At 38.1% G+C, this 8,569-nt stretch overlaps 1 pseudogene; it reads left to right on the top strand.

Moving 5' to 3' along the window:
* The first annotated feature begins 6,944 nt into the window (after positions 1-6,944).
* On the top strand, positions 6,945-8,275 carry LOC100018298 (60S ribosomal protein L7-like; annotated as a pseudogene).
* Positions 8,276-8,569: the final 294 nt, after the last annotated feature.

Genomic DNA, 8,569 nt, shown 5'->3' with positions numbered 1-8,569 from the left:
TCGAAGGAACTTAACACCAGGCTCAAGAATTTGTATTTTATCCAGTAGTCAATAGGAAAACACATAGTTTTTGAGCAGATGAGTTATGTGATTACCTTATGCAAAAGGAAGATTATTTTTGCGGATAGAGGAAGATTGAAGAGAGAAGAAACTAGAGCCAGGGACCAGCTAGAAGAAACTAAGATTAACTAGGCAAAAGGTAATTAGGGTTGTAAAGAAAGTGCTTTGTAAACTGTCATACACCACAAAAATGTGAGTAGTTTACTTAGAGACTAGGGATAATAAGTAATGAGTCAAGAACCCAGAAAAAAGCCAGTTTAGTTAGTCAAGAGTTTACCTTTAGAGAGGAGGATCACCTAGTCCTCTGAAGCAAGAAGAAAGGATCAATAAAGAAGAAAAAAAATATTTTGAGATGAAAAGTTGGATATAGATACAAGAGATGTTGAATTTGTTTTTTTTAAGAGATGGATAAGGGAATTCACACTGCATATCCACAATTTTCACAGTAAAATTGAAGGAAAGATCAGCTACCAAAGTGATAAGTAGTGGACATTATTGGGTTCTTATGGAATAAAGATTTGAAACAGCACTGGTAAGGAATGCTCTAGAAGTCAGTGATCAAGGAACACAAGAATTGCTGGACAATAATAAAGGCCAGTTGAAGTTAGATGGTAAGAATTTGTATTAGGTACAGTTAGCATGGTTTTATGCCTTTCAACAATGAAGTCTAATGATTTTCCTATGCAAAGAGAGCATAAATTCCTCAAGGGTAGATGTTTTCATTTTAGCTTTCATAGCTCCTGTGTTTTATACATAATAAGACACTCACAAATTATTTGCCAATTGATGACTAATAATTATGTTTCATCTTATATCAGAGTAAGACTTTTAAAAAAATGAATGAGTGAAGAAATTTCCCTCACTACAATTCATGACAACATGGTGGGCTGGCTAGGTTCCAATTTGGTTGAATGATGAATGAGACTGTTAAACTGGTCTTCCTGGACACTTAAAAGCAAAACCTCTTTGTCTAAATGAAGATGAACCCTTCACAACCTCTATAAAACTGGAGAAACAGGTATATCAACTTGTTCAGTCCTGAGGCATTCTCTTATAACTAAGGTAGCTCCTAACAAGGGAAAGAAAGAAAAACCTGCCCTGTAGAAACCAGAGGTGTCAACAAGGAAGATAATGATGTCTTAGCCATTCATTGGTCTCTTCTACATTTCTTCTTCATTTACTTGTTGCGATTGCTTGTTGCAGTCAAATTCCCAAATACCTTGATACAATGCATCTGAATGTTTCTTCTCTCTTATCTTATCCAAGTAATACTTATTCTGCTTTATTTTTCCCTGTCTCTAAGGAGAAAAGTTCTCAATTATCTTCATTAGGAACCTGTTTGAAATAAATGATGTTCTTAAAAATCATGTGTAGTGATTAGAAGAGATGTTATTTCATTTCATCATGACTAGCAATATCCATTATAGATCTTTAAAGTACATTAATGGGATTTTGATTAGGTCTACTCTTCTAGAAGAACAATCATACAGTCAGAATGTGGGTGCTTTTTAAGTCATTGTAAATAATGAAGTGATTTTAAAAAATCAAACTTTCTTAAGTCATCTATTTTATCTAGTGCTTTCTGAGTCATTTCAATCATCTCTAACTCTTTGTGACCCCATTTGGTGTTTTCTCAGCAAAGACACTGGAGAAGTTTGCCACTTCCTTCTCCAGGTCATTTCACAGATAAGGAAACTGAGGCATAGGTTAAGTAACTTGCCTCAGGTCATAGAGCTAGTAGGTATTTGAGGTAAGATTTGAACTCAGGTCTTCCTGATTCCAGACACTGAGGTCTCTTCACTGTGCCACCTGGTTGCTGCAACATTTTCTCCAAATGTCCAGATGAAACTTTAACATTTTTAAAGAATATAAATTTTTTAAAATATCTCTTGTTACACTTACTCCAGAAAGTAATGTAGTCTGAATCGAAACTTTTGGAAGTTATATGGAGCAGAAGATCATCACTTGTTTCATATTGATCAAAATAAATTGCTTATAGTTTTGTTTTTTGGCACACTATTAAGTTCCTACCATTTTGATCTATTTTTCATTAACTCAACATGTCCAAAATGGAATTCATTGCCTTTTCCCCAAGACCTCCCTTCTTTTTAACTTCCCTATTCCTATCAAGGCTACCATCATCCTTCCAATCAAATGGGCTCACAATGTAGAAAATACAGTACAAGCATCTGTGGCATTGCCAACATTATCCTAAATCCTCAACTCCCAAATTCTCAGGAGGAAACAGGGGAATAGAGTGGCAAGTGGAGTACCAAGAAATAGGGAAGGTGGGTCCAAGAACAAGGGGGGACTAATGAGCTGGTGCTACCCATTATCCAAGTATTATAAAAGGATTGCCATAGAGGAAGAGTGAGGAAGAATATCCCTAGATTCTGGCACTCAGGAACAAAGCTTCAGTCATTCCACCTTATACTGCTCTGCAGACTAATAGGGGATAATAACCATGACCATTTATTAAGCATCTATTGTGTGCAAGGTACTATGCTGGTAGAAACATGACATCAGGCTATGGAACTGGGGGCAACCAGGTGGTTCAGTGGACTGAGAGCCAGGCCTGGAGACAGGGGAAAAATGCGATGAACAAAACTGAGGAGGAGTCACAAAGCGCTGAGTCTGAAAGGCTTGTGTTGCTATGAGACCAAAATCTACTACTGCTATTTTTGGTCTAGCCCTGTGATTTCATCAGTGTTGGGAGCTCCCAGTATGGAATCTCCTGTTGATGTAGATCAGCAGCAGATCTGTAACATGGAGTCTTTTTTTTTTTAACCCTTACCTTCTGTCTTAGAATCAATACTGTAAATTGGTTGCAAGGCAGAGGAGCAGTAAGGGCTTGGCAATGGGGGTCAAGTGACTTGTCTACCAAAATTAAATTGACCTATACAAACACTTTATATGTGTTTATTTCAAAACATCTCTTTAAGGTAAGAAGTATATGTAGTATCCCCACTGTCCAAGGGAAAACTGCATTATATACTAGAAAGAGTATTGCATTTAGAGTCAAAAGATCTAGATTCAAATTCTGGCTGTCAATTCCCTTCTGTGTTACATTGGGCAAATCATCTACTGTTGCTATACGTAAGTTTCCTCATCCTTAAAATGGAAATAATAATAATTGTGCTATCCCTCTCACAGGATTCTAGGTGGAATCAAATGAGGTGATGTATGAAAAGCAGAATATAAATGTGACCTTCTATTAGTAAGGTAGCAGAGCTAATAAGAGATTGAGCTAAAGTGACTCCCAATGCACTATGCTCAGCTGTCTTTCTTCCCCTTTAAGTCCTACTAGCTCTGGCAGGGCAGATTCTCTAGCTTACATGTTTTCAGTGAGTGCCAAAGGGATGCTCATAAAATGTCTCTCCACTAGGGCAGGAGTAGAGAGAGGGTCAAGGCTTAAGAGAAGAGCTCACCAGTGCTATCTGGTACCATGCTATTTTAACTAATTATTCTTACTAACTAGGCACAAAGCTTTAGAAAGATTGTAAGAACTGTCAATACCCTCTAAGTTCCAGTGCCCAGGGACAAAACCTCAGTTGCCCTGCCCTAGTTTTAACTCTGTCAGTAAAAACAGACCAAAAACTATTAAGTTGTTTGTTATATGCCAGTCATTCTGCTTAACTCTGGAGTTACAAAGAAAGGCAAAAATATTACTTGTTATCTGGAGGCTGACGTGCTATCGGAGTAGATACCATGTGAAGGACTAGATGCACAGAGGGCATTTGCAGAATAGGTAGAAGGTAATCTGATAGCCTTCCCCTCTTGGTAATGGGGCTTCCTGTAGAAGGTAAAATTGTGCTGAGTCTTGCAGGAAGCCAGGGAAATCAAGAGGAAGAGATGAAAGAAGAAATCCAGACATGGGAGACAACCAGCCAGTGCAAAGGCACCAAGAAGGGAAATGGAAAATGAATGGAGGGCCATGTGGGAGACCTCAAGTGGACCAGTACATTTGGACCATAAAGTGCATGAAGAGAATAAAATCTAAGAAAGCTGCAGAACTAGTGATGGGTCAAGTTATAAAAAGCTTTTAATGACAGAGAAGTTTATATTTGATCCTAAGGCAATAGGGAGCCACTGGATCTCATTAAGCCAGGAGGTAACATGGTCAGACCTATGTTTTAGAAAAAAATTGCTTTGGTAGCTGGATAGAGGATGAATTGGAGAAGAAATCTGAAGAACGAAGCACAATTAGGTTATTAAAATAGTCCAGGTGAAAGGTAAATACAACTTGGTGGTACAGTAGATAGAGCACTGAGCCTAGAGTCCCAAGACCTGAGTTCAAATCTTACTATGTGACCCTGGGCAAGTCATTTAACTTCTGTCCACCTCAGCTTCCTTAACAGTAAAGTGGAGATCATAATAGCACCTACCAATCAAGACTATTTTGACGATCAAATAAGATATTTGTAAAGCACAATGCCTGGTTCAGAGGACGCACTTAATAAGTGCATATTCCCCTGTTCCCTTTAAACTAAGGGTCTAGCTATATGAGTTGAAAGATGTATCTAATAGATTTGGTGTAAGATATATGAATTGGATATTTGAGATAAGTAAGGATTAGGAATTACGGATGATTAGACATCTCAAACTAGCTGTCCAGTTGAAATCTTAAACTCAACATGTCTGAAATTGACCCCGTTAGGTTGTGTAAGAAGATATTAGTGCCCTCAGCAGTAAAAGGGAAGTTGAGCAGAGGAGTAGATTTAAGAAGGAAAGATAATTTGTTCTGTTTTAGACATGTGAAGATTTTCTTGCCTGTGGAACAGCTAATCTAAGATGTCCAAGAGGCATCAACGATATGTGATTGTCACTCAAGAAAAAGACTACTGTTTCATATATAGATCTGATAATTGTCTACATAAAGAATTGAACTTGTAGGAGCCAATGACATCAATAGGTGAAACGGGACAGAGTGAAACAAGAAGAGACCCAGACCTTAGACAAAATAAAATACCTAGGAATCTATCTCCCGAGACAAACACAGGAACTCTATGAACATAACTACAAAACACTCGCCACACAACTAAAACTAGACTTGAGCAATTGGAAAAACATTAACTGCTCATGGATAGGAAGAGCCAATATAATAAAAATGACCATCCTACCCAAACTTATTTATCTATTTAGTGCCATACCCATGGAACTCCCAAAAAATTTATTTACTGATTTAGAAAACAACATAACAAAGTTCATTTGGAATAACAAAAGATCAAGGATATCCAGGGAAATAATGGAAAAAAACACAAATGAGGGGGGGCTTGCAGTTCCAGACCTCAAACTATATTACAAAGCAGCAGTCATTAAAACAATTTGGTACTGGCTAAGAGACAGAAAGGAGGATCAGTGGAATAGACTGGGGGCAAGTGACCTCAGCAAGACAGTATATGATAAACCCAAAGATCCCAGGTTCTGGGACAAAAATCCACTATTCGATAAAAACTGCTGGGAAAATTGGAAGACAGTGTGGGAGAGACTAGGAATAGATCAACACCTCACACCCTACACCAAGATAAATTCAAAATGGGTGAATGACTTAAACATAAAGAAGGAAACCATAAGTAAATTGGGTAAACACAGAATAGTATACATGTCAGACCTTTGGGAGGGGAAAGACTTTAAAACCAAGCAAGACATAGAAAGAATCACAAAATGTAAAATAAATAATTTCGACTACATCAAATTAAAAAGCTTTTGTACAAACAAAACCAATGTAATTAAAATCAGAAGGAAAACAACAAATTGGGGAAAAATCTTCATAAAAACTTCTGACAAAGGTTTAATTACTCAAATTTATAAAGAGCTAAATCAATTGTACAAAAAATCAAGCCATTCCCCAATTGATAAATGGGCAAGGGACATGGATAGGCAGTTTTCAGATAAAGAAATCAAAACTATTAATAAGCACATGAAGAAGTGTTCTAAATCTCTTATAATCAGAGAGATGCAAATCAAAACAACTCTGAGGTATCACCTCACACCAAGCAGATTGGCTAACATGACAGCTATGGAAAGTAATGAATGCTGGAGGGGATGTGGCAAAGTAGGGACATTAATTCATTGCTGGTGGAGTTGTGAACTGATCTGGAGGGCAATTTGGAACTATGCACAAAGGGCGATAAAAGAATGTCTACCCTTTGATCCAGCCATAGCACTGCTGGGTCTGTACCCCAAAGAGATAATGGACAAAAAGATTTGTACAAAAATATTCATAGCTGCGCTCTTTGTGGTGGCCAAAAACTGGAAAACGAAGGGATGCCCATCAATTGGGGAATGCTGAGCAAATTGTGGTATATGTTGGTGATGGAATATTATTGTGCAAAAAGGAATAATAAAGTGGAGGAATTCCATGGAGACTGGAACAACCTCCAGGAAGTGATGCAGAGCGAGAGGAGCAGAACCAGGAGAACATTGTACACAGAGACAAACACACTGTGGTATAATCGAACATAATGGACTTCTTCCATTAGTGGCGGTGTAATGTCCCTGAACAATCTGCAGGGATCTAGGAGAAAAAACACTGTGCATAAGCAAAGGACAAACTGTGGGAGTAGAAACACCGAGGAAAAGCAACTGCCTGACTACAGCGGTTGAGGGGACACGACAGAGGAGAGACTCTAAATGAATACTCTAATGTAAATATTAACAACATGGCAATGGGGTCGAATCAAGAACACATGTGATACCCAGTGGAATCATGCGTCGGCTACGGGGGGTGGGGGAGAGGAAAAGAAAATGATCTTTGTCTTTAATGAATAATGCATGGAAATGATCAAATAAAATACTATAAAATTTAAAAAAAGAAGAAGAAGAGGCCCAGGATAGAGATCTCCCTTCTTGGGGCTTGCATAGCCATATTTAGTGGGTGGGATATGAATGAAGAACCAGAAAAGAATTTTGGGAAGAAGAGGAGAACCAGGAGAGAGCAAGCTCACAAAAACCTAACAAGAATGAAGTATTAAGGAAAAGTGATTGATCTATAACCCAAAGGCTTTAGTGAGGTAAAGAAGGATGGCTGAGAAAAGAAAAAAAAATTAGATTTGGCCTAACTCCTGACTCTCTGGACTTCCTCTACCAAGGGAAACAAAGGAACAAGAATTTATTATCCACCTACTTACTCTATGAACCAGGCACAAATATGATCTCATTTGATCCTCACAACAACCCTGGGAGGTAGATACTACTTTTAATCCCCTATTTAGAATTCAGAAACTGAGGCAAACAAAGCTTAAATGACTTGCCCAAGGTCACATAACTAGTAAGTATTTGAGGCTGGATTTAAACTCAGGCCTTCCTGACTCCAGGCCTAGCTCTCTGTCTTTTGTGCCACCAGCACCCTAAAGTTCACTTCACCCCTAATCTTCTTACTCTGAAAGTATCCTCTATCTCTTCAACTTCTTCTCCTTCAATTCCTTTTCTCCCATTTTAAGGCTTCTTTCCACTTGAGGTTATATTCCTGGCTCTCCAAACTTTCACTACCATTCCACTGGGAAATTCCCTTCCTTTTCTTACCCTCATCCTTGGCTTTTATGTGTTCTCTCCCCCCTTTAGAAAATAAGCTCCTTAAGGGAAGAGATTGACTTTCTTTGTTGCTTGTATTTGTATTCCCAGTTCTTAACTTAAGGAAATCTATTTGTAAAAAAGCTAAAGCCAATCATAAGGAGTATAGACATGTACAGAAATGAAATCTGGCTGACTAGGATGACACACAAAGCTGGAAACTACTATGTACCTGCTGAACCCCAGTTAGCTTTTATGATCAGAACCAGAGGTATCAATGAAGGTCTACAAATTATCGCAGCTTCTTCTCTTAGTCAGTTCTTCAGTGGCACTTTTGTTAAGCTTCAGAAGGCTTCAATTAACATTGTGGAACCATATATCGCATGAGGTTACCCAAACATGACGTCTATAAATGACTTCATTTACAAAATGGGTTATGGCAAAATCAAGAAACAGAGAATTGCCCTGACTGATAATGCCCTTATTGCAAAATCTCTTGGTAAATACAGAATTATCTGCATGAAGGACTCAATCCATGAGATCTCCACTGTTGGCAAGCAATTCAAAGCTGCCAACAATTTCCTGTGGCCTTTCAAATTATCATCTCCATGGGGTGATAAAAGACCATATACATTTTATGGAAGACAGAGATGCTGGTAATAGGGAAGACCACATCAACAGGCTTATTAGAAGAATGAACTAAAGGTCTCTACCATGATTGTTTTTCTGATGGTCTGTTAACAAAGATACCTGTGATAAAAAAAATGTTTATTGACTTGATTTAAGAAATCATCTGCAACTTTAAAAAGGGCAGAAAGAGGAGGAAGCCAGAGGTCAGAGTTTTTTAATTGTTTTTTGGGGGGATAAGGGGCATTAAGTGAAAGAACAGAATGAAGTTGAAGCTGAGTGTGAAGACTGCTTTCTGAGTTGAGCTATGGGAAGAAAGACAGACCATAAACAGAAGGCAGGACCAAGTATGGGATTTTTGGAGAATAGG

Source organism: Monodelphis domestica, chromosome 1, assembly GCF_027887165.1.
Source record: "Monodelphis domestica isolate mMonDom1 chromosome 1, mMonDom1.pri, whole genome shotgun sequence".
In the NCBI taxonomy this organism is placed as follows: Eukaryota; Metazoa; Chordata; class Mammalia; order Didelphimorphia; family Didelphidae; genus Monodelphis; species Monodelphis domestica.
Note: the sequence above shows the minus strand (reverse complement) of the source record. Positions and strands in the feature narration are given on the sequence as shown.